Source organism: Monodelphis domestica, chromosome 6 (assembly GCF_027887165.1).
Source record: "Monodelphis domestica isolate mMonDom1 chromosome 6, mMonDom1.pri, whole genome shotgun sequence".
Taxonomy (NCBI): domain Eukaryota; kingdom Metazoa; phylum Chordata; class Mammalia; order Didelphimorphia; family Didelphidae; genus Monodelphis; species Monodelphis domestica.
In genome coordinates this window covers 263,895,414-263,919,957 of record NC_077232.1, presented here as the reverse complement: position 1 = coordinate 263,919,957, position 24,544 = coordinate 263,895,414, and the positions used below count along the sequence as shown (strand labels likewise).

Here is a 24,544-nt window from a genome sequence, read left to right as displayed (position 1 = left end):
CATTGTTTAGCCCTTTCTACTCTTCTTCCTTGAAACCAACACCTAATATTGATTCTAAGATAGATTGTAGAGGAAGAAGGAAGAGAAGAAGGAGAAGGAAGAGAAGAAGGAGAAGGAAGAAGAAGAAGAAAAGAAGAAGAAGAAGAAGAAGAAGAAGAAGAAGAAGAAGAAGAAGAAGAAGAAGAAGAAGAAGAAGAAGAAGAAGAAGAAGAAGAAAGAAGAAGAAGAAAGAAGAAGAAGAAGAAGAAGAAGAAGAAGAAGAAGAAGAAGAAGAAGAAGAAGAAGAAGAAGAAGAAGAAGAAGAAGAAGAAGAAGAAGAAGAAGAAGAAGAAGAAGAAGAAGAAGAAGAAGAAGAAGAAGAAGAAGAAGAAGAAGAAGAAGAAGAAGAAGAAGAAGAAGAAGAAGAAGAGAGGGAGAGGGAGAGGGATAAGAGGAAGGAGAGGAAGGAGAAGGAGAAGGGGGAATTCTTTTTATTCATTAAAATATTTTTCAAATCAATAAAATTTTATTTTCTCTCCCATCTCCCCAACCCACTTATATGAAGTGAAGAGAAAAGAAAAACCTTTGTAATAAATGTGCATAGTCAAGCAAAACAAATTCCCACATAGATCATGTATAGAAAATGTATCTTCATGTATGATCTCCATCAGCTCCCTGTCCCAAGGAGGAGTAGCTTCATTATCAGTCTTCTGCAATCTTGGTTGGTTGTTGCCTTGATAAAAATTCTGAAGTGTTTCAAAGTTGCTTGTCTTACACTATATTATTGATTACAAATTGTTCTCCTGGTTCTTATTTCAAAGGGGAGATCTGGACCTGGAATCTGGAAGACCTATGATCAAATACTCCCTCAGACACTTACTAACTATGTGACATTGGGCAAGTGATTTAATCTCTGATGCCTCAGCTTTCTCATCTGCAAAAATAAGGATAATAATAGCACCTACCTCCCAAGGTAATTGCAAGAATATAATAAGATAATATGTATAAAGGATTTTGCAAACCATAAAAGGCTATATAGATGCTAGCTATTATTGCTATTGTTATTATTATCAAGAACATATAAAAGTACATGATGTTCCTATTAAGGCTAAAAAAGACCTAAAACTTTTTGGATACCTTGTATCTACAGAACAAATAGAGAACAAACACAAATACATACAAAGTAATTAAATACAAGGCTAAGTTAGGGAGCTGGGCGTTAGAAGCTGAGCGGGTGAGAAAGGCTTCATGCTGAAGGTGGTGATGAGCTGTATCTTGAAGAAAGAGAAGAACTGAGTTAGAGGTAAGGGGGGAATGTATTTGAGGCATGGGAGATTGCCAGGGCAAAGGCATAGGGTTAGGAAATTGAGGGACCTTGAGAGAAAATCAGTTTGGCTGATTCCAGAGGGTCGAAGGGAGAAATTCCAAATGAGTCTGGGAAGATAGGTTGGAATTAGGTTCTGAAGAGCTTCAAAAGCTAAACAAAGACGTTTGCGTTTATTCTAAAGAAGTTTCATGTTACTCTGTCCTAGGGAGTGGGGCATAAAATCTCAATGATGAGCAAGGCCCCTTCTAACTCAAAATCCATAATCCTATGAATCCCATAATCACTTTTAGATAGGGAGAGGTTGTAATTTGCCCCTACCAGTTGGAAAGAGAACAAACAGAAGTTTGGATGCAGATTTTTTTTCCAAGTAATAGAATCAGAGATTTAGAGGACAGGTCCTTAGACACCCTCTAGTCCAATGCCCTTATTCTACAGATGAGGAAACAAAACTTGGGGAATGAAATGACTAAGTATCAGAGACGGGATGAATTGTCCAGTGTTCACTACACTCTTTAGCAATGTGCCATTCTCTAGTCCAGAATCTAGTCCAGAATCCAGAAGGGGAGACTTCTGAGGCCTTGTTGCTTCGGGTTCCTTGCTGTAGCAGGCAGAATTAGACTGCTCTGGGACTCAGTTCACCTACCTACAGGTTAGGTAAAAGAATATTTAATTCCTATTTCTTGCACAAGAGCTGAGTAGTCCACAAAGTTCCATGAATTCGTGCAAAGTATCCATTCTAGATTATAGTTTTTAACTCCTCTACTAATGTCTCATTCTGGTGAAATCCCAAGTTATGAAAGACAATGCCAATGGAACAGAAAGGCAGGGTGATGACACCTTATATCTGCTTTCTAAAGGGGGACCAACCCAACTTAATTCAGAGAGTTATATTATCATATTGGCCATGTGGCAGTGATTTTTCAAAGAACAACTCTTGAAAAGCCCATCTGCTAAGTGACAAGAGGGTTGCATTCTGTGTTAGTGGAAGGAGTGCCCACACTAAGAAAATTATAGCTCCCTGCAGCATTGATGTACATATAAAAAACAAAGATTGCTAAGATTGAGCAAGAATGAAGCTGTTTCCACTCTTCTACACCTTCTAAATAGCTCCAGAGAAGGGGCTGGAAAATGCCTGTTCAAGTCAAGCATCACTGTTAGCAAAATAAGGCAGAGAATTGAGATAATTATTGGGAGTCATCCTCCAAAAGACAAGTTGTACTCTCATTCTTTGTTGTTGTTGTTGTTGTTGTTGTTGTTTTAAGGAAGAAACTGGCTTTTAGAGTCATAATAGAATAAGATTCATTTTTCAATTTTTTTTATCCTTAACTTAGCAATACCTTGCCTTACACAAGAGATTCACATTTGAGCATTAAGAAGGCACTTAAGGAACCTTTTCTTCAATCCTCCCCCACAAGTAGCTTTGTCTGAAAATTTGAGGGGGAGGAGACAAAAGCAATTCAACTTTAGGTAAAATCATCCAATAAAAGGATCATGTGTTTAGAAATTAAACATACTCCTGTTTAGTGGTTAACTCTAGAAACCAAGTCTATATCAGGCTACCGATTTGCAAGTGGCCCAAAATTTAGCTGGAAAATAAATCTGAGCAGTTTCCAATTCCACCCCCCCCCCAAAGATAGTGAAAGCCTCCAATGAATTCTTATTTAAATTAGGAAAATGTTCCAAATTAAATACACTTCTTGACACTGGGGATCATAACCTAAAGAAAAGAGCTTTGTTTTAACAAAAACTCATTTGAATTAATTATGACTTTTGGTCTAGTGGAGAATCCGGAAGCCCAGAGATAATCTTGTTTTTTGTCAGTGACCATATGCTGTGTCCTGCTGAAGCAAAGTCATCCTTGTTTGGTTCTGAATTCTAAGATGATTTTGGTAAAATTTTGGAAAATGCCTTTTCATTGAAGAATGCCTCTTTCTCCAAAAGAAAGAGCTTAATTTTACAAGATTGACTACTCTTGGGCATAGGACATCGTTAAAAATCATTTCAATATATAAATTACTCCGGCCACTCAATGACTTACTTCTATGTAACCTTTCTGTCCATTCAACCCTGTATTTGTGTCCAAAAGTCCTTAGCACAGTGCCTGGCACAAAGTTGGTGTTAGATAAATGTATATTACCTTTGTCTCTAAATGCTTTCAATCTGATTTTTTTTGCACTTTCCCTATTTTGTATGCTACATATGTGTAACATGTAAGCACATTCTACTGTCCCACTAGCCTGACTTTTATGATCACACTTTGAAATCTCCTTCCCCTTTGAGAAGACAAGCTGATTTCTAGAGTTTCCCTCTAAGGAGAAGTGTGTTTATTGACATAATATTATGATTATGAAAGTAAGCTTGGCAGACATGAAGCTGGAACAAATATCAGATTCCCCACCCGTAAAGGGGGGCAATAATCATACCTATCTCAGAGGAGTATATTAGCAGGGAGTTGAATGAGAAAATTTCAACATGTATTTTTTTTGGCCACTGGACGTTGGTTATTGATTAGTGTATCAAGTTATGATCAATTTTGATTGTTATGTAGTTTCAGTTGTGTCTAACTCTTCATGACCACATTTGAGGATTTCTTGGGAAAGATAGTGAAGTGGTTTGCCATTTCCTTCTCCAGATCCCTTTATAGATGAGAAAACTGAAGCAAACAAGGGTAAGGGATGTGTCCAGGGCCACACAGCTAATTGTGTAAGGTCAGATTTAAATTCAGTAAGAGCTGCCCATTCTTGGTTCTCTCATTGTCCCTCTATCCTTGTGTTAGGTGAAGACAGCTGACTTTGCAGCCTTAGTCCCAAGTGGGAAGGGAACAAGCCTTCATTAAGCACTTACTTCATACTTAGGGGCCCAGTATTAGATAGTGTGCTAAGTGCTTCACAAACATAATCTCATCTGATCCTTACAACAACTCTGGGAGATTTGATTATCCCCATTTTAGGTTGGGTAAATTGCCCAGGGTCACTCCATTTGCTCTATTGAGACCATAGCTGTGGAGGTGAAATCTGGAGCTGGAGAAGTCCTGATGAGTAGGGTGGGCTCTACAGCCCTGAAACTTCCTACAGCTGACTTAGAGCAACAGACCTTTCTAAGTCACTCAGCCATGAGCTTAGGAAGAAAACCAATTCCCTGACTTCCCCCATATCCCCCTCCCAGAAGTAGCAAGTCTGTCTCTTCAGAGCCTTGGCTTGAAAAGGCTCTTCTCCTATAGCAGGGCATTCTTTTCCCCAGAAACCAAATTCTTCAGCACACAAAACAGAGCCCTCTATCTATCCTCTGGCCTTCATCTTTCTTTTGAACTCTAACTGGTTGCCAGGCTTGTGCCTTTCCATCACTGAAGGTCACTGGCTAGATTATACTTAGGCATCATCCAGGTAGAGGCCACTCTTCTCAAAAAGTGCTGCTGGTTCTAGGGTTCAGGGTCCCCCAGTTTCTCAGTTCCAAAATCCCTGCTCTTTCTCATGTAGATTAGTGGGAAGGAAGAAAGGCCCAGAGACAGAGCTAAACAGGGGCCCAGGACAATCTCTTTCTCCTGACTAGTCCCATTCTTGCCTTTATTGTGTGCACATGGCCAGAAAAGTCTGAAAAGGCTTCCCCATCTCTTCCCCCTTACAAATAATTTCCAGAGCAGCTGCCCATCAATCATCCTCTTCTATGGAAGGCTAGTCCCAAAGACTGAATGATGAACTCAGGGCTGCAGAGCAAGACAATGGCAGTGCCTGACTTCAAACTCTCAGGCAATTTTGCAGGCAAGATCAGGAAATGAAAAAGTGGCTTCTGGTTCATGTGCAAGTTTTAGACAGGCTAAATATGGAGGCCCCAGTTGGAACATGGCCAGTGTGCTAGGAGCTAACCCCACGTCGCTGACAAAAAGAGCACTCTAGGGTCTTTATTGCCACAGGTGGCTAGGAAATTTCTTTAAAATCTCTTCTAAAAATAAATTTGTGAACAAGGCCAGCTCCGGGTGTTCAGTGTCCTTTTTCTTTGACTTCTCTTTCAGGAGTGAGGATAATGGTGCTATAGGGAGAGAAAGAAAATGGGGCCTCTGGGGTGCCACAGAGGGGCCGACTCTACCTCAATGGCTGGCTGGGGAGGAATTTGGAATGGGGAGCCTTCCTTTAACAAACCATATTTAAGTGGCTCTTTATGGGTTTATTGTACTGGGATTGTTTTTGTTTTTTAATCCAACCCTTGTGATTGTGTAGGTTGAGGATAGAAACTATTCACATTTGCAGGGTAATTCCCTTAGCCAACATCTCAGGTCATTGTAGCCATTTAAGGACTTAGATAGAGGTGGTTACACAAAAGAATCTGGAAGGTCAGATGTGTAGATAAATATGTTTTTATGAGGTCTGTGTTATCTCACCTAAAGGGAGAGCCAACATGGAAAATGAGATATCCTGGATATGGAGTCATGTTGGAGGGATGGGGAAAAGAGTTGAGGAAAAGCAAAAGGGGAAACAAGGGAAGACTATAGCCAGGGAGGTTGTTAGCTCTTTTTTTGTCAATAGTCTTCTGGCAGGAAGAAGACTGGGTATCAGCTAGAGCCTCACAAAGAGACAGACTGCTCCTTAACCTTGGTAGACCCAACTTTTCCAAGTTAAACTAAGTCTCCAGCAATGTGGGAATGCCTGGGGTTCTGTGTGTTCCACACTAAAGCAACTCATGGACTCAGGAAAGGATCCTGAATGGACTTTCTAGGGAAGAGGTAGGTCCTGGCTCAGGCCCATCTGGTTGGTGCCCTATCTGTGATGTCAGTCAGGAAGCCATTGGAGAAGGGCAGAGGAAGCCCCTATCTTCCCCACTCAAAGAGCATTTACCCTTCTGTTAAAGGACAGGAAAAAAAAACATACTCAGAGTAGAGATAATGTGCTGCAAATATTCGGAGAAGCCTGAGAAACAAGTGGGGTTGGTTTGGTTTTTCTTTTATCTCCCCTACTAGCTAGGTGACAGGGATTTTGCCCCAGGGTTTGATTTTATTTGAAGGTTGGCTGTTAGCACTTGTACTCCACTAAGGAAGAAGATAGGTGATAGAATCTGGTGGCCAGGCAGAGCATGGCAGACCCTCATTCTAGCTGGAGTTCACCTCCTGATTTTTCTCATGAGGTTCCTCCAGTGAGGTGGGAAGACAAGCTCTGGCCTGGACTTGGGTTGGGAAGGATGCCCAGTCCTGACCTTCTTCTCCCTCTCCCTACTCAGGATCCAGGACCATTGAACTGGCCTCCTCCCTGCAAATAACACTTCAGAGCCCTCCCCTCCACACATTCTGTCTGAGAAGAGGTAGAAAACTACTGAACAGCTTGATGACCAGAATAGTCTCTCCTCTCCCCTACCTCCTCCCCTATCCCCACTCAATCTTCCCTAACCAACCTCTGGGAGAAGAACAGGCCCTTCAGGCCAGGGAAGGGGGGAAGAGTAAGAAACTTGGCCACAGCCCATAGCCTTGAAGGGATGAACCGGAAGGCTGTGTTGAAAGTATGGTGGGGAAGAAAGGTGGAGAATGAAATACAAAGAATGTTTTCAGAGGACCAATAGCAAAACATACTCTCCATTACAGAGATATAATAGATTTACAACATAGAATGATGTTGTTGAGTTATTTCAGTAGTATCTAACTGTTTGTGACCCCATTTGGGGTTTTCTTTGCAAAAATACTGAAGTGATTTGCCTTTTCCTTCCCCAATTCTTTTTTTATAAATGAGGCAAGCAGGGCTAAGCGACTTGCACAGTCACACAGGTAGTGTGGGGACACTAGGACAGATTTGAGTTCATGAAGTTCTAGAGATAGATAGATAGATAGATAGATAGATAGATAGATAGATAGATAGATTATATAATGTGTGTGTTATTGGTTGTCCTTCATTTTCAAAGGGAACCATTTTCATTACAGGGTGATGTCTTGACATATCTAAACTCAACTTAAGTGAAGCAGATTTACCCAAAATTGTCAGTCTCACTCTCTTTTCCAGAGTCAATTGAAGTGCAGTGGCAAGACAAAAGTCAGGAGTGTATAGGCATTCAAGGAAGACCCACACCTCTGGTGCAATGGCCTGCCTAACTGTTTTCAGAGCTGTGTATCCACCTTCACCCAACTCTCACCTATGGATCCAAGAAGTTGTAGCACACACATTAGCCATACTCCAGTAAACCATGTCTGAAAATGGGTTAAACCAGGCTGCAGGTAATGGATGGTCCACAAATCCATCATTAAGTTGGCAGGGGCAGGGGTTGTCTACACCAAGCATGTGAAGATTTCCCCTGATAGAATGGGCAGATGAGAATAATATATTCCAATAGTCATAAAGGCAGCTGAAGCAGACAATTCGGAGTGTTTAGAGCTTGGCCAGACATCAAAGTCACCAAGATCATCCACTGCATACAAAGCTATCACCAGTCATTCTGATTTTTGCATTGGCATATATAAGAATATATGATCTAACAAATGATATTTACGTATATTGGAAATGCAGTATGTGTAATATTATGAATATGTGTTTATTAAGTGTTAGAAAAATCTGTTGAAAGAATTTGTTTTGCTTGACCTCATATTTGTTATAAGAAATATTTTCTTTTCTCCATTGAGTAGGGAGTTGGGAAGAAGAGAAAATAGATTTCTGTTCATTTAAAAAAATAAAGGAGTTGGGGGTTGGCCAAATTGATATGAATTATTGCCTGTACTTTCTGATAAGATCACTATATTATTAGTTTTGCCTGGTTGTTTTACTTTATTACAAGAAACTCATTAAGTAAGAATAATTAGTAAATTTTTTCAATGTAAAACTAAACATGTCAATAAAATGGGTTTTTTTTTTTAGAAAAAGAAAGGATGTGACAATTCATTGATCACTCATCAATAAGCATCCCAAGACCAAAATTTCCTTCCCAAAACTTCCCCATTCTCATGCATGTATTATGTCCTTGCCTTGAAGCCAGAGACTGGTCACTTTTCTTGGTATAGCTCCAGCACTGTGGCATACTGCTTGATATATGGTGGCCACCTACTCATTTGTTCAAGTCCAGCTTCTTGTCCCCTCCCACCCACCAAGTTCCTGGCCATGTCTGAATCAAGAATCTAAGGTGTCTCTACAGCCCAAGATGTTGAATCAGCCTCTCTCCCTCAAAAAGGGAGCCAGTCTGTACATGACTCAGTGGGACCTCCAGCATTCTTCTTGACAAACTCAGCTGGAACTGTGCTTCTAATGCATGTCATGACAGTAGCTGAAAAATCAGGAGAGGCTTAGCTGGTCCCTGTGTTACCCTAATCTCTGCTCACACTCTAAAGTTTTCCCTAATGAACAATTTTCCATAACTGCACTGAATTACATGCTATTGTTTTCATTGAGCCCCAATCCACCAGTAATTATTTGTTAAGTACCTGCTATATGCCTTGGGTACTGTGTTAAGGATGCAAAGGCATAAATATATATGTATATGTGTGTACATACATACATATCATTATATTTCCCCAATTACAATTGGATACAACTTTTAATAAACATTTTCTAACATTTTCCACTCAATATTGTCTCCCTCCCTCCTGCCCTTCTCTCTCCCCAAGACAACGGGTACTATGATATAGATTATATTTGAGTTATCATATAATACATATTTCCATGTTTGTCATGTTGCGAAAGAAGATATATTGCTTATACAGGGAAAAAGCCATGAAGGAAATAAAGTGAAGAATGACATGCATTCATACTCCATTAGTTCCTTTTATAGTGGTGGCTAGCCCTTTTAGTCTTAAGTCCCTTGGAGTTTTCCTGGATCCTTGCATTGCTGATAATAGTTAAGTCAGGCACAGTTGATCACTGAGTACAATTACTAGGTACAATGTTCTCCTGGTTCTACTTACTTCACTTTGTATCAGTTTATGTAAGTTTTTTGCAAAGTTAAAAATTAAGCATCCCCTGACCTTGAGAAGCTCACTGTCCATCACTGAAAATTAATGGTATGCACCATAATAGAATTTGAAAATAGAAACGATATAAATACTAAGTATTGAGTTAAGGAAGATGGGAAGGGGGGAGCTGGGGCTTATCAGAAAAGGTCTCCTACAGGGAATGGGACTTGAGTTGAGCTGTAAGGGGAACCAGGGATTCTAAGAAGTAGGGTGCTAAAGAACTGCATTCAGGCATGAGGCATACATAGCCAATGAAAGAATAGGGAACAGAATGTTGTGTACAGGGATCAATGAGAAGGCCAGTCTAGGTATATCATAGAGCAGGTGAGGGAGATCCATGGAAAAAGCCTAGAGAAGTAGGCTAGAACCAGGGTGTAATGGGTTCCATTCCTAAAGGCAATGAGGAGCCTCTGAGCTTTACAGAGTAGTGTAAGAGAAGATTTGTAAGACTTGAAGAGAAAAGAAGACTTGGAAGGCTGGAGGATTCTGCTGGAATGGGGGCAAGGGCAGGAAGGAGTGAGAATTCTGAAGGGAGAAGAGGAAGTAAGCTGATCTGGACAGTTGGAGAGAACCTTCTCTGTGGGAAGCTTATCAAGAAGGTTGAACCAAGCAGATCTCTGATCCTGTACCATCTTCCTGTGACTCCTGACCCAGGACCGCAAGAAGACAGCCAAGAGAAGAAGACTTTACCAAAAGCCATTCACTATTAGAAGATTCCTCTAAAATCCCCTGAAGTCCTGAACTTGATATAGTAGCCAGGATAGCCAGAAAGTCAGGGCTCCATCTCAACTGACCCAAAGGGTCAGGTCAGTAAAGCCTGACCTGCCAGACTTCGGGAAAAGGGTGTTCAGGTATTTTAGGGACTCCTTACTACCTTTTTCCTATTGCCTCATTCCTGAATTCATCTGTCCTATCCTTTAGTGTTGTTCCCTTAGAAATAAACCATTTTCATAAGAGCAAGAGACTGGCTCCATAATATTTAGGAAGAAAGACTTGGAGCTGGGGAGAGAGAAGTTACAATCCTCTCCCCAGAGCGGGAGAAGTTGTCTGTGTCAAGCAAAATCAGCCAAGTCTCTGAGGGAACAGAAGTTTGTGATCTTGAAAGCAGTCAGAGTGGGGTTTGCCAGGGAGAAGAGAGAGGGAAATCAATCCATCCCCTTTTTCTTTATACTTGACTCCATTCCACCTCTACCTCACTCTGGCCCTGACCCAGTAGGGAGGGAAGACTCTATTCACTCTCTGCCCTTGTATTACAGTGGCACCTCAGTGGACAAAGAATCCATCACCAACTGTCACTGACTGGCAGTTGGAACTGACTGGATAGGGCAGCCATCTTGGGGGGGGTAAGAACTTCAAAGTAAATACAGAGAATCAAGGCAGACATCTTGATTCCTATAAAAAAAAAAGACTAATAAATGTGGTAGAGGCATGGAGAAAGAGAGAACTTGTAAGCCAAGATGCAAGAAACAAGCTGGGGACCTAAACTGCCTGTCAATCAAGAGGAAGGTTCCAAATAGAAGGTGCCCAGGAGTGGGAATTGGGGGTTTCTGGCCACAGAGAGGAGAAGAAGCAGAAATTTGGCTTTTGAGTTGGTTGTCTCTTTGAGAGTTGAGCTGGCCAGGAGAAACTGAAAGACTTTGGACTTTGTTTCCTCTCTGGGGTTAAGCTGAGAGACCTTGCTGATTTTGTGAAGAAGAAGAAAGAAGAGTTTAAACAGCTGTTGTCCTCCATCTCCCTAACTGTCTTAGAGTCACAGTTTGTGACTGGACTACTTTCTCAAACCCTCAAATTCTCCCTCATTTTAGATTAGGGACATCCTCATCCCTCTTACCTCAGTTACCCATCCTGTTATCCCAATTGACTTGAAACCCTTGACTTGAAAAAGGAAAAGAAAAGAGTATCTTTATAGTTTTCTCAAGGAAGGAGGGAAGAAGCCAAAGTCTTCAAGAAGAACTGGGAGGTGAGGGAGTCAGGAAGGAGAGGGTTGGAGAAGGGAGGGAGTGAAGGGGGGAGGAGGTTAGAAAAATATACTGATCCATCAACCATCAGTAGGGATCAGTAGGCAAACCCCAGAGCATTTCCCAAAGCAATTCCCCTGTGTATCAGCATCTCTGTGTGATAGCATCCCTGTACTAGCATCCTTCAGCATTTCTCATTCCTACCTCCAATACAAATAAGCAGTTTCAGGTTCTCTTAGCAGCTCTCTCTAGTCACAGCCAGTCAGAGTACAACAGTCATTGCAAGAAGAAACAATTTCCTCAGTTTACTTCTCTATTTCATATAGCAACTAAAGAAAAGAGATATTAAAAAAAACACAAATATGATTCAGAAAATACCCTAGACCATATCTCTGCTGAGTTTAGAGTTTATATCCCAAAGAGATAATAAGGAAAAAACTTGTACAATAATATTTATATCTACATTCTTTGTGGTGGCAAAAAAATTGGAAAGTTTGGGGAATTGATTGGGGAATGGCTGAACAAATTGTAGTATATGTTGGTGATGGAATACTGTTGTGCTCGACAGAATAATGAACTGGAGGAATTCCATGTGAACTGGAAAGACCTCCAGGAACTGATGCAGAGTGAAAGGAGCAGAACCAGGAGAACATTGTACATAGAGACTGATACACTGTAGTGTACAATCAAATGTAATGTACTTCTCTAATAGTAGCAATGCAATGATCCAAAATAATTCAGAGGGATTTATGAGAAAGAACTCTATCCATGTTCAGAGGAAAAACTGAGGGAACAGAAACATAGAAGAAAAACAATTGCTTGATCACATAGGTTGATGGGGATATAGACTCTAAATGATCACCCTAGTGTAAACATAAAAATATGGAAATAAGTTTTGATCAAGGACACATGTAAAACTCAGTGGAATTGTGCATTGGATATGGGAGGGGCTGGGGGAAGGGCAGGGAAAGAACATGACTCTTGTAACCAAGGAAAAATATTCTAAATTGACTAAATAAAATTTTTTAATTTAAAAAATTAAAAAAAAACCTTTTTAAAGAAAATACCCTGGACACAACTGGTGTTAGTCATTTTATCTCATTGGTGCTATTATTCCATTTACAGTACTACCACTGGCATAATATATAACATTATAGGGACAGCTTCTAACATCACAAAATACTGGGATCAGATATCCTTAGAGATATCCACAATATGGCTTACCCTTCCTGCAGGATATGGGACTTTAGTTGCTCTCTGGCAGGCATATAGTAACATCAAGAAGGGAATGAAGATAATTTTAGGCAAGAAGACAGTGAACAGCCATATTGACAATAGGCTAGAACTTTATTTTCCCAATTGACAACTATCACAGAGGTGTGCCAGGAATTCAATACAAGGAAGACCGAGAAACTGGGGAAGGGAAATGAGACAGCTATAGGGGAGGTGAATATGGACAATGATAAGGACAAAGACATAGGCATGGGCACTGAGACATCTAATATAATGACAGTTTTGACAATGGGGGTGTGCACTAACAAGATCATGATGGACAAGCAAATAAGCACTGAGCCTGAGGAAGTCCCAGGGGCACATAAGATCTTGCCTCTCAGGGATTTTGGTAAGTAATCTCAGACTCGGTTATTCTCCATGCAAAGGTACACAAGTCTTTTAGCATACCAAACTTGAATTCCCTGAAATGGAGAATGCCTAGATTCTGTGTAGAACCATTTTGCTGTCTAAAATATCACAGTAGGGCAGTTAAATATGGTCATACTTGTGTTTCAGGAATCTCAATTTTGCAGCTGTGAGGGACTTTATTAAATAGAGAGAAAGAGACAAATTTAGGTATTGTGGCAGTCCAGGGAAGAGTCAATGAGGCCATGAATTAGACCCTAGTCATTTGAGTGGAGAGAAGGAAATGAATGTGAGAGATATTGAATAGAATCAACACAACTAGGAAACTGGTGGGATGAGAGAAAGAACGGAGTTAAGGATGACTCCAACTTCTATAGAAGAATGATGGTCCCCACTGATCTATTTTCCATATCTGTTCATTCCAGTAGATTGTAAGTTCTTCTTAAGCAGGTACTAAAGAGATCATAGACTGAAGACTGAAAGAAAAAATAAAAGTCATCTAATACAACCTCCTCTCTTTTTTACAGATGAAGTAACTGAGACCCAGAAATACTTAGAGTTGCCCAAGGTCACACAGTAAATGATAGAGATGGGATTTGAATCCAAGTTCTCGGAATGCATATCCAGAACTGTTTTCTCTGTTCCACTTAATTTCTCAAAGAAATGTGTTGGATAAATGTTTTCTTCCCTCCTTCCTCTGCCCAGCACAGTGTTCTCTACACAAGACAATTTAATTGAATGTTGGTGACTGAGTCATCCAGAACTATCCACTGATTCCTATAGAGTTAAAGCTTTGCCTTCTCAGTTCCTCGAAGGCATTCACCAACACCCTTCAAGCTACACAATTCCCCCAAAGCTTTAAACCAGCATTGCTTATTCACACATGGAGAGTGTGCAGAATAAGAAAATCCAAGATCGGGTGACAGACCTTGAAATCAGAAACAGAAAGCTGAAAACCCAGAAATCTCTAGTGCTGATTCTTTGGACCTCAGTTGTTCCAAGAATGTAATCTCCTGTAGATATTAAGCAAGCACCCTAATGCAATTATTAATAATATGGAAATAGATCTTGATCAATGATACATATAAAACCCAGTGGAACTGCTCATTGGATACAGGAAGGGGTGGGAGGAGGAGAAGGCAAGAAAAAAGAAAAGAAAAAATCATGAAACCATGGGAAAATATTCCAAATTAATTAAATGAAAATTTTCAAATAAAAAAAAATGTAATCCCCATGTACACAGAGTCCTAGCTTACAGATGAGAATAAATTGCTTTAACATTTGGTTGGGGAGGGCATTTGTTTTGTTTTTATTACAAATCTAACATAGTGATTTTTTTCCTACTGCAAACCCTAAGAAAGAATTCTAGATAGGGCCTTTGGCGAGCCTTCACCTTCATTTTGTCCTCCTACAATTGTGTTCCCAGTTTTGCTTATGTGGTTCTCAAGTCCTAATTATAACTTTTCATGAAGGCTCCTATGAGCTTCCCTGAAAAGGGAGATATGAATAGAGAGCTGCTTGGGCTGATTGGCACCTTGGCAGAGGTTTAACACATGGCCCTTTGGAAACTGTGCAGCTGCTGTAGTGGAGACTATAATAAATAACCATTGTCAAGTGGTTTGCCATGAATGGTCCATTGCTGTCTTGCTGGGGGCTTATGAAGTAGGGGACACTATGATTCAGGAGGCCTGCAAGGCAGTCATAGCAAGATTGTCAGTCCCCAGCTATGACTGTTCTCTCTCTCTCTTCCCTCAATTTAAAACTGCAAATGACATTCATGTAAGGTGTGTTGCCCCTAGAGAAGTGGATGAGAGTGAGCAAGATCTGCCTGACAGCAGAGCCACAATTGAGGTGGGTCCTGTAGAGGCTGGGATGCCCCATGGAGGAAATGCAAGGCAGTTCTCTACAGATTTTCTGTACCATCTGTTGGGGTAAACAATGGGCGAACTTTAGTGGGGGAATTTCTAGAGGAGCAAAGTGGAAGGGGAGGGGTGAATCCTGAACCCATACTAGAGACATGCCTTTCTGGAAATGCTCCTATCTCTCCTTTCCCTATTAAGAAATGCTGTTATCTCTCCTATCTTACTTTTCTCTCTATCAAAGCTTTGCTCTCCCAAGCTAGGTAATGGGTAGCTGGGTGTTTCAGTGGAAAGATTGATGGACCTGAATTCAAAATCTGAACAGAGATATTTCTTAGTTGTGTGAACTTGGACAAGTCACTTAACTCCTATTTGCCTCAGTTTCCCCAATTATAAAAGGGACTTAAAAGCACATACTTCCCAGGGTTGTTTTAAGGATCCAATGAGATAATATTTGTAAAATGCTTAGCACAGGGGCTGGCACATAGTAAGTACTCAATAAATGTTTTATCTTACCAAGCTATTTACAGTTTCCTAAAGAGCAAAGAAAGTGGAGGAATGAGTTAGTGGGGCAAGGTGTGCCTAGAAGGATCAAAAGGTCTTGCTTCTTGCTAAACTACTTTCCCTGAATCATGGGACCAAGGATTGGTGCCTCTGTGTCCCCAAAGTAGGTCAAATTTCGAGTCTAACTAAAAGTACACTGGCTTGGGAGTGGATTCCTGGAGTTTAATTCTTGCACTAACTCTTGGCTCTGTTTCCAAATGAGAAAAATAAATAATTGAATTCAATGAGCCCCATCTTTGAGATTTGGTCTACAATTAATTCTATCTCAATAACTGAATGAGCCTTTTTATTTTGCTCCTAAGTTTTGCACTCCATGACTTCTCAGACCTGCCTGCTAATGACAGGAAGACTGAGGGAGGGGGAAAAGGATAGAATGAAAGGGCCTGAGGTGGAGGCCAGACTGATCAGTTGTTTATGCTGAGTCAAAAGACAAGGGACTCTAGCTCTGGAAGAAATAGCATCCTGGGGAATGGTCGACTACTTAGATTGAAAAACAGGAAACCCTTTTGCTCTCATACTAACTCAGGCTCAATTTCCTCCCTATAAAACGAGGTGGGTGGGCAAGATTATCTCTAGGGTACCTTTAGTCTCTAACATAGCTATGAAGCTATGAGATTTGGATGCAATTGGCCTCCACTTCAGGTCATCCTCAATTTTATTAAGAATAGAATGTGCCTTTTTTTGACCATGCAATTCATTTCTCTCCTTTGGAGTCTTGGAGTCTTCCCTTTGTAAAATTAAGAAATTATATTTGATGATTCCCTATGGTCTCTTCCAGAATTAACATATTCTTTCCAAAAAACTTTAGGAAGTAGGGTCTTTAAGTTTTCTGCCCCCATATTACTGCCACCCCCACCTCCAACTACAATCCTCCCTCTCCACCAACCGGCAATCCAGCTTCTAGATTCCAAGGGTGAAGAAAGAATTAGCCTCAGCATCTGGTAAACAAGAAGAATTCCCTTCCTGGGGCCTCAGTTTCCACCTCTGCAAAATCAAAGAAGAGGAAGATCCTTCCTTAGTTTAGCATGATGTACTGAGTGTTCATTTGAAGGGATGGTAGAAGTAGTTTAAGTCCTATTTAAGCACCCTCCCTCCAAGCATCTATATGTGTGTTATGAGTTACCTTTCTATAGGAAGGAAGTAAGGGATAGAGTAAATTTCATGGATTAGCTTTAAGAAGAAAAGAGGAGAATTTGAATACAAGCCCTGGGGGGAAAGATTCTGGGGTCTGACTGTTTTAACTGTCACTCCTGTTTTGGCTGCCCTGGAAGAAGGATCTTTGCTCTGGCATTTTCCCTTGGAAATCCTAATCTCATGGAGAGGTTAGTGATTCCTGGGTTTTAGAGTTTGCCTTGGAGTGGACTCCTTTTTCCCTGAAGTACAAAGACCATATGCTTGAGAACCATCTGTCAGAAATTCACTTGGCTAAGATAATCCCATCAGTTTTTCACCTGGGACTCTGGGTTACCTAGTGAAGTCAACCCCAGGCTTTAGGTAAGGGCTCAACTACATCTGTGAGTCCTTCCTTTTTATCCTTTTGATAATCCATATTAATTAGGTCAGTTTATAGTCAGATAGCTGGTTTTTTTCCTGGGTCTTAGTTAGAGATAAGGAGTTTAGAGTAGCTTGAATGAATTCTCAAGAAGAAATAATTCACCAAGAGTTGAAAGAGGGTGGGTGGAGATTAGATCTATAGTTTTAGGAATGTACCTATCATTTCCCCTTTGCCCCTATTATAAAAATAAACTTTGTTTCTAGAGCAAGGGTTTTGTGTTTTACTGGCCCTGAAGAGGTCCCTAGGTGGGTGGTTATCATCCCCCATCCATCTAGGAAGGATTTTTATTTCATCTCCTTCCCTCTCTCCTCCCCTCTGTCTCCATACCTTTGTACTGACTGCCCCTTATGCCTGGAAAACAAATGTTCTTCATCTTTGCCTTTTAGGCTATTTCCTTCAAAATTAATTCCCACCATTTACTACATAAAAAGTGTCAGATTCACAGTTCACAGCCCACTCATGATACACCCAAATGTGGCCAGAACCAGATTAAAATGTAATTGAGAAATATTTAATGCAATACATGTAGCAGAGCTGTCCCCCGCATTTAGCATGGGGATATTGTTGTGTGACTTGAAGGGAAACAGAATAGCTATCTCCAGTCTCTTCTCCCCCCACCTTCTCCAAGGGAGATTTTAATTCCTGCCAGGAAGAGAATCAAGAGATTGCAGTCAGAAGCTTAGCCACTTAGATTTCCTCGTTTAGTGGGGGGCACCAGCATATTATTTTATCTGTCTGCTTCCTTGAATATTATTAGTCTAAATGATGTAGTTTTCAGGTCCATACTAAATTCATGACTGCTATTCAATAATGGGGAAAGGAGAACTCAAGTTTTATATCCAAAGCTTGATTCCCTTCCCAACAAATACAAGTTCTAAAATGAACATATCTAGCAAATAGGACAGAAACTATCTAAGTCAATAGCAAAACAGAATTCAGAGAAAGCATACATAGGAGAATATATGTCAGATAATACAGAAGGAAAGAATTCTCCCATTGGATGTGATATAGTTCAGCTCAACCAAGAGAGAGTCCCAAGATCTCATCCAAGGAAAAATTCCCTGGAGTCAAAAATGTAACAAGCTGGGAAGAGGAACATGACAGAAACTGTTAGCTCCTCTCATGTTGGCTTCTTTCCTGAGTCTTATTCTCCCTTCAAGAGCTTGAAGTGGCATTGGCAGCGTCCATTTTCTCTCTTGAAGCTGGAAGCAAGAAGCACCCAAAGTGTATACAAAGCTGGAAGAGACTCAAGAGACCTGAAAACTGCCAAGACATGAAGAAAGTGAAGAGATTGGAGCTCTCCTTTCTCCTACTTTTGCCCAATCCTCCCCACCTCTCACAAACATAGGACATGGATCTTTACCAATGAGGAAGAAGTTCAATACCAGTGGGCTTTGGTCTTGGGTTAAATAAATAAAACACAATAGAACACAGACAATATTAACATGTGATTTTCTAAGTCAATAGGTAGACAATAGGGATCTTTATATATAGTTTAGTGGCCCCCATTCCTATCTGTGTTTAACACCACAGCTTTACATGAAGCTTTTCCTCTCTTCTCCAATTGCATTCTCTTCCTTTCATGCTCTGCTTCCAACTACTTTGTTCTTAATATATAAAATCCAAGAATAGGCAGCATGGTGAAGAGGACAGAGATCCAGTTTTAAAACCAAGAACCCTGGGTTCAGATTCTGCTTCTGAAACCTCTTGCCGGAGAGACCCTGGAAGGATATAAGTTAACCTCCTAGCAATTCTCTTAAACTCTAAGGCAAGGAAGGTACTGATATGCATTAGAAGAGGAACTTTTCTCTGGGGAATTCATGATTCCAAGTAAATCACAGATCTGACCCCTATTCCTAGAATATTTAAATACATAGTATTTATGTGTGTGTGTATCCATGCAAACATGTGTATACATAAAAATATCTATGTATGTGCATATTTACATAAATGTGTGTGCATGCACACACAGAGTGTCATTCCCACTGCTAAGCTCCATGAGAGCAGGGACTAGTCCATATTTGTTTTGGTTTACCCATCATCTAGCACATTGGTGGTACTTATGAACTACTTGATGATTGATTGATATTAATGTGACAAAATGTAGTCAAGACCCCTTTAGAGAGTGACTCATTATGACACTGATTTGCTCTTACCACTGCCAAGGGCATGTGGGCATGTATCTAAGTGGCATGATACGTAGGGACTCAGCAGTTATTTCTGACAAAATAAACAAACAAAAAAATCCCATTCCCACACATTGGCTCTTGAAACTGAGTTCTCTGGGAATAAGCCACTGTCTTCTCCCAATGATCCTCTTTTAACTTCAAGTCATTCAGTAATGATTTAAGTCATGTGGATTATTATATTAATTTTCCCCATGACATAAAGGGAATTTGACCACAGTAGGACACTATGATCTATGAGAGGCAAATGGATGTGGAAAGATGGGTGACCAGAAATTAGTCAATTGGCTGGTCCAGGTGCCTGGTTCCATCCCCATGGAGTAAAATGAGGGTATTCAAGTTCTCTGTGAAGGATTGTCTTCCCTAGGTAGTGACATTTTTTCTCTGAACCCCCTTTTCTCCATTCTGCCCACTGCTGCCCAGTATGGCAGTATGGGAGGATTTAAACATACAAACTATATATACAGTCAAGGTAAATATATGCTCAATCTCATGTTACTCTACCCCTTGGCTCAAGTTTAAAGCACCAAACAATCCCTTGGAGGCACTCTCTGTCATCACTCACCCTTTACTCTGCCAGCCCTTCCTGTAGGCCCTGTTGGATCTTGATTTTACAGGTTTATGTACTGATCTGCCCTGCTTTGACCCTGTAGCTTCAGAATGAACTATTCCTTTTATCACTATATTTGGTCCAGAAGGGCATGGCCCTTTCTATTTGGGGATCCAGATTTTGCATCTTTGATTTCTTATTAGTTGCCATCCTAGAAGCCACCTTTTGCATTTCCTGGATACTTATAAAGAAATCCAAGAGAAGGGATTTCATCCCTGTGTTAAAAAAAATCAGTTGGATGTTAGAAAGGGACCTGGCCAGAAAATCTAGTAGAGAAAAGGAAAGCTGCCAGGAGGACCAGAAACACAGAAATCTCAAGCCTGTGTGTCACAAACCTTTTCTTCAAGAAAATAATTGGGACATGCTGAATATATCCCTGAACAATATACCAAAAGATGAAATTGACTACATCTAATTTAGTCAGCATTGATTAGCCACCTACTATGGGTGAAATGAATAACCAGATGTTGCAGGAGATAGAGTCCTAGAGTCAGGAAAACTCATCTTCCTGAGTTCAAATCTGATCTCAGACTCTTTCTAGCTGAGTGACTCTGGACAAATCACTTACCCCTATTTGCCTCAGTTTCCTCATTTGTAAAACGAACTAGTGAAGGAAATGGCAAACATTTCAGTATCTTTGCCAAGAAAACCTTAAATGGGGCCATGAAGAGTCAGACATGACTGAAAATGACTGAACAAGAATTAGCCCCAAGAAGTTTCATAAAAGAAGCCAAGGAAAAGAGGTTTATAATCAGAATTCTCTCACAAACAGTTTCAAATGGTGACTCCAAAGTCCAACAATTCAGTTCTCCCATGGCCGCAATTAAAATCTCTTAGGAATTCTCCTCAGAATGACTTCTCCACAGAATAAGAGTTAACTCAGTTCTGGTATCATCAAGGAAAAAAATACAGTTCTATTTATTTATTTATTGAGAGAGAGAATGAGAGAGAGAGAGAGAGAGAGAGAGAGAGAGAGAGAGAGAGAGAGAGAAAGAGAGAGAGAGAGAGAGAGAGAGAGAGAGAGAGAGAGAGAATAAATCCACAAGATTCTAGCCTCTCTTTAAGATTCTATAAAAGTCCAAAGTTTCCCAGTGGGGTTTTTTAAGAGGCAGTTATATTCTTCCCTATTAACAAAAATTTTTCACTCCCTGAAAAATAATTTGGTTTATATAATACAAAGGCAATCTTTTTGTATATCCCTAAATAACTCACTAAATCATTCACTACAGTGGCTGATCCAAAGTTATTCATCTCTACTCAAACCTTGCATAGCTCTTCTTCCCCCATCTGAGAATCTTGCTTCATATTTTACTAAAAAAAAATTGCCTCCTCCTCACACCTCCTCACACCACCCAGATGCCTTTTGTCACAATCTCCTTCTTCATGCCTGATTTTCATGAAGAAGTGACCCTTCTTGCCAAGGCAAACCTCTCTAAGATTGTTCCTTGATCATCCCCATTCTCTTACTTATTGCCCATCTCTGTTGTCTAATAGCTGCTTCTCTACTGCCTGTGAATATGTCTATGTCTCCTCCATCCTAAAAAATATTCTCATTTGATCCTTTCATTTCCAAAAGCTATCATCCCATATCTCTCCTGCCTTTAGTGGCTAAACTCCTTGAGAAGACCATCTACAATAGATGCCTCCTTTCCCTTCATTCTCTAAACTGTGATCAGTTTGGCTTCCAATCTCATTATTCAACTGAAACTGCTTTCCTCAAAGGTAGTAACAGTTTCTTACTTGCCAGATCTAATGGTCTTTTCTCAATCCTCATTCTCAATCCTCTTCAGCCTTTGACATTGAATCATCCTCTTCTCCTTCATGTTCTGTTCTATTTTTTTCAGGTTCTTCTCTCTTCCTGGTTCTCCTCTTACCTGTTTGATGACTATTTTCTATCTGCATGTAGGTCATGCCCAATAAAGGTGAATATACCATAAGGTTCTGTCCTGGACCATTTCCTCTTCTCCCTCTATACTACATCACCAGTTCCCATTGATTCAATTATCCTCCCTATGCAGATGATTCTCAAATCTACATATCCAGACCTAACTCCTCAACTGATCTCCAGTCTCTCATTTCCAACTGACCATTGGACACTCAAACTAGATATCTAGTCTAAATGTCAACTCTAGGCATCTTAAACTCAACAAGTGAAAACTAGATGTATTATCTTTCCCTCCAAATTTTTACCCCTTCCAAAATTCTTTATTATTATCTGTGACACCACCATCTTCCCAATCCTCCAGGACCACAACCTAGGTGTTATCCTCAACTCTTCATTCTCTCTCACTTCTCCCATATCCAATCTGTTGTCACAACCATCAATTTTACCTTTGTAACATCTCTTGCATGTTCTTTATTCTTTCCCTTGGCACTGCCACTGCACTGGTGCAAGTGTTCAAAACTCGACACCTAGACTATGGAAATAGTCTTTGCTGACTGATCTTCCTACCATGTTTCTCCCCACTCCAATCTGTCCTCCAAAGTGATCTTTCTAAAGTTCAAGACCAATCATGTCACTGCCCTTCTCGTCCTTCTCCCTACTCAATAAACTCTAAAGGCTCCCTATTACCTCTAGGACAAAATATTTCTATTCAATGTTCAAAGTCCTTCATAATTTGAATCTGTCTTATAGATTGAAACCCTTCCCCCTCATTCTCTTCATTCCAGTGCCAGTTGTACAAGACATTCCATCTCTGGGCTCTGAGAATTTTCTCTAATTGTCTCCCAAGCCTAAACTGTTCTCAACCCTCATCTCTACCTCTGGCTTCCCTAGTTTTCATGTCCCAGTTAAAATTCCACCTTCTATAGGAAGTCTCTCCTGATCTCTCCTCTCTGTCAATTTTAATCAATATATCCTGTTTATGCAAAGTTGTTTGCATTTTGTCTCACCCATTAGACAGTGAGCTCCTTGAGAGCAGGTACTTGCTTTTAGCCTTCTTTGGATTCTCAGCACTTAGCACAGAGTTTGGCACATAGCAAGAGCTTAATAAATGTTTATCGATATCCAAAAAAATTATCACAATACAAAGCACCTCTTGACAGGCTGCTTCAATGTCAAAATATATCTAGGACCTAATACATGTACAAATCCCAATAGGACATGTATCTTCATTATTTGGAATCAAGCTAATAATTCCGAAAAACAAGAAAAATGCAACATAAGCAATAGCAATAGCATTCAGTTTACATAACAGTACATGCTTGGCAGACTGGGTATTAATTTCCATATCAAAGAAGCCAGTACATCAATGAGGCACCCCACAATAGTAATAGTCCATTCATTGCACAGAGAAATGTGAGACTCATATTCAAGAAATGGACTAGTTGCTTAAGTAATCACTTGTTTCTTTTGCAAAATCATAAATTAGCCTAGTGATGGATCAAGGAGTTTTAATTGTTTTGTGAATAACTGATCTTTTTATTCTGTAGCTAACTTAGATAATGGCATAGGTTGATAATCTATATCCTCCTGTGTTACTGAAGCTGAATTTGTTGCTGCTCTGAGCTGGCTAACAGCATTTTTTCAGCTCTATAGATTATTTCTATACCCTAGAGGTTTCTACAGTTGAAGCTTAAAGGAGGAAAGGTATGAGTCAAAAAATCAATAAGTTTATTAATAATCTCTGGGTTATTAAAGTTTTGTTTTGTGCCCTGTGGAATACAAAAAGAAGCAAAAGAGTCTCTACCCTCAAGTAGCTCATAATCTAATTGGGGGAAACAATATGCTAATAATACATATAAAGCAAGCTACAAACAGGGTAAGTAGGAAATAAATTAATAGAAGGAAGGCCCAAGAATTAAGAGGGGTTGGGGAGAGCTTCCTGTAGAAGATGAGAGTTTAGTCCTAGGCAAAATAAATTGAATTTCTATATATGAAATCAACTCAAAACAACACCTTTTCCAGAACTCTCTCTGTTAATAAAGAAAGTAAACTGAGTTTCAATGTTATTGAGCACATTTTAATTTTAAGATTTCTTCCTTTCTAATGGATTATTTTGTTTTAAGGTAAAAATTCATTACATCTCTGTCTCTTCATATCAAAAAGATGACTATCTTGATTTCTTGTAAGTATGTCTTTGCTCTACCTACCTTACTTTCCAATTTCTTCTTTACCATAGATAGCTCTCCTTCAAGTTCTTCAATCTGTAATCTAGTTTCTGTTTCAGATGCCACCAATGTTCTTCAGAACCCTAAAGTTTCTCAGCAAAATTTTCATCTTGCTTTAGTCCTTGATAACAAAAGCATTTATCATGTTGTCATTTATTTCTCAGTGATGGTTCTCTCGCCATCAGCTTTCTCCAAACCCAATGAAAATTTTCTCCACATGTACACCAGTCATATTTATGGCCATCTAGCTCACATTTATGAGACAGTTAGGTGGAAAAGATCACTGATCCTGAAGTCAGAAAGACCAGAGTTCAGGTTTTGTCTCAGATACTAAAGATGTGACCCCGAGCAAGGGACTTAATCCCTGTCTATTACTGGACATGGAAATGTCAAATCACTCAGTAGTTTATCCAAAGAAACTCCATGGGCAATTGGTCTATGGAGTCACAATGGAACAACCACAAAATCTCACATTAATAATAGAAAACCATCTGCCCCTCTGTTGCTATCTTTTGAATGATGCTTTTTCACCAGACTGTTGGGATCACTGTCCTTTTGGTCCTTTGTCTCCCCAAGGAGAACAACTTTGTTCATGGTTTCATTTTGAAAAGGTTCTCTGTAAGCTTTTACCTTTGTGTTATCAGTGTAGCACTCTTATTGTGTCTCTCTGATCTAAGAGAAGATATCCCATACTTAGTCAAAGTTGAGTTGTTCTGATTTGGGTTACCTAGTACATCCCCTCAGTCCATTGTTTCAATCCTTTGGCTTTTTCTGTCAACTATACACTAGTCAGATGTTTTATTCTCTTGCTATGGAAATTGCAGTGAGATGTACTGTTAGATGTCT

At 40.0% G+C, this 24,544-nt stretch overlaps 1 protein-coding gene across 3 annotated transcripts in view; it reads left to right on the top strand.

The window, feature by feature from the left end:
* Nucleotides 1-1,199: 1,199 nt before the first annotated feature.
* The window catches only part of DAPP1 (dual adaptor of phosphotyrosine and 3-phosphoinositides 1), a 111,159-nt gene continuing 87,814 nt past the window's right edge, over nucleotides 1,200-24,544 (top strand). For 2 of the 3 annotated variants that reach the window (XM_056803157.1, XM_056803156.1), the window contains exon 1: nucleotides 1,213-1,282. The gene's annotated coding sequence lies outside the window, so the exon portion shown is untranslated. Of the gene's footprint in view, nucleotides 1,283-24,544 lie in introns of all 3 variants that reach the window. The other variant, XM_056803158.1, reaches the window with a different exon arrangement.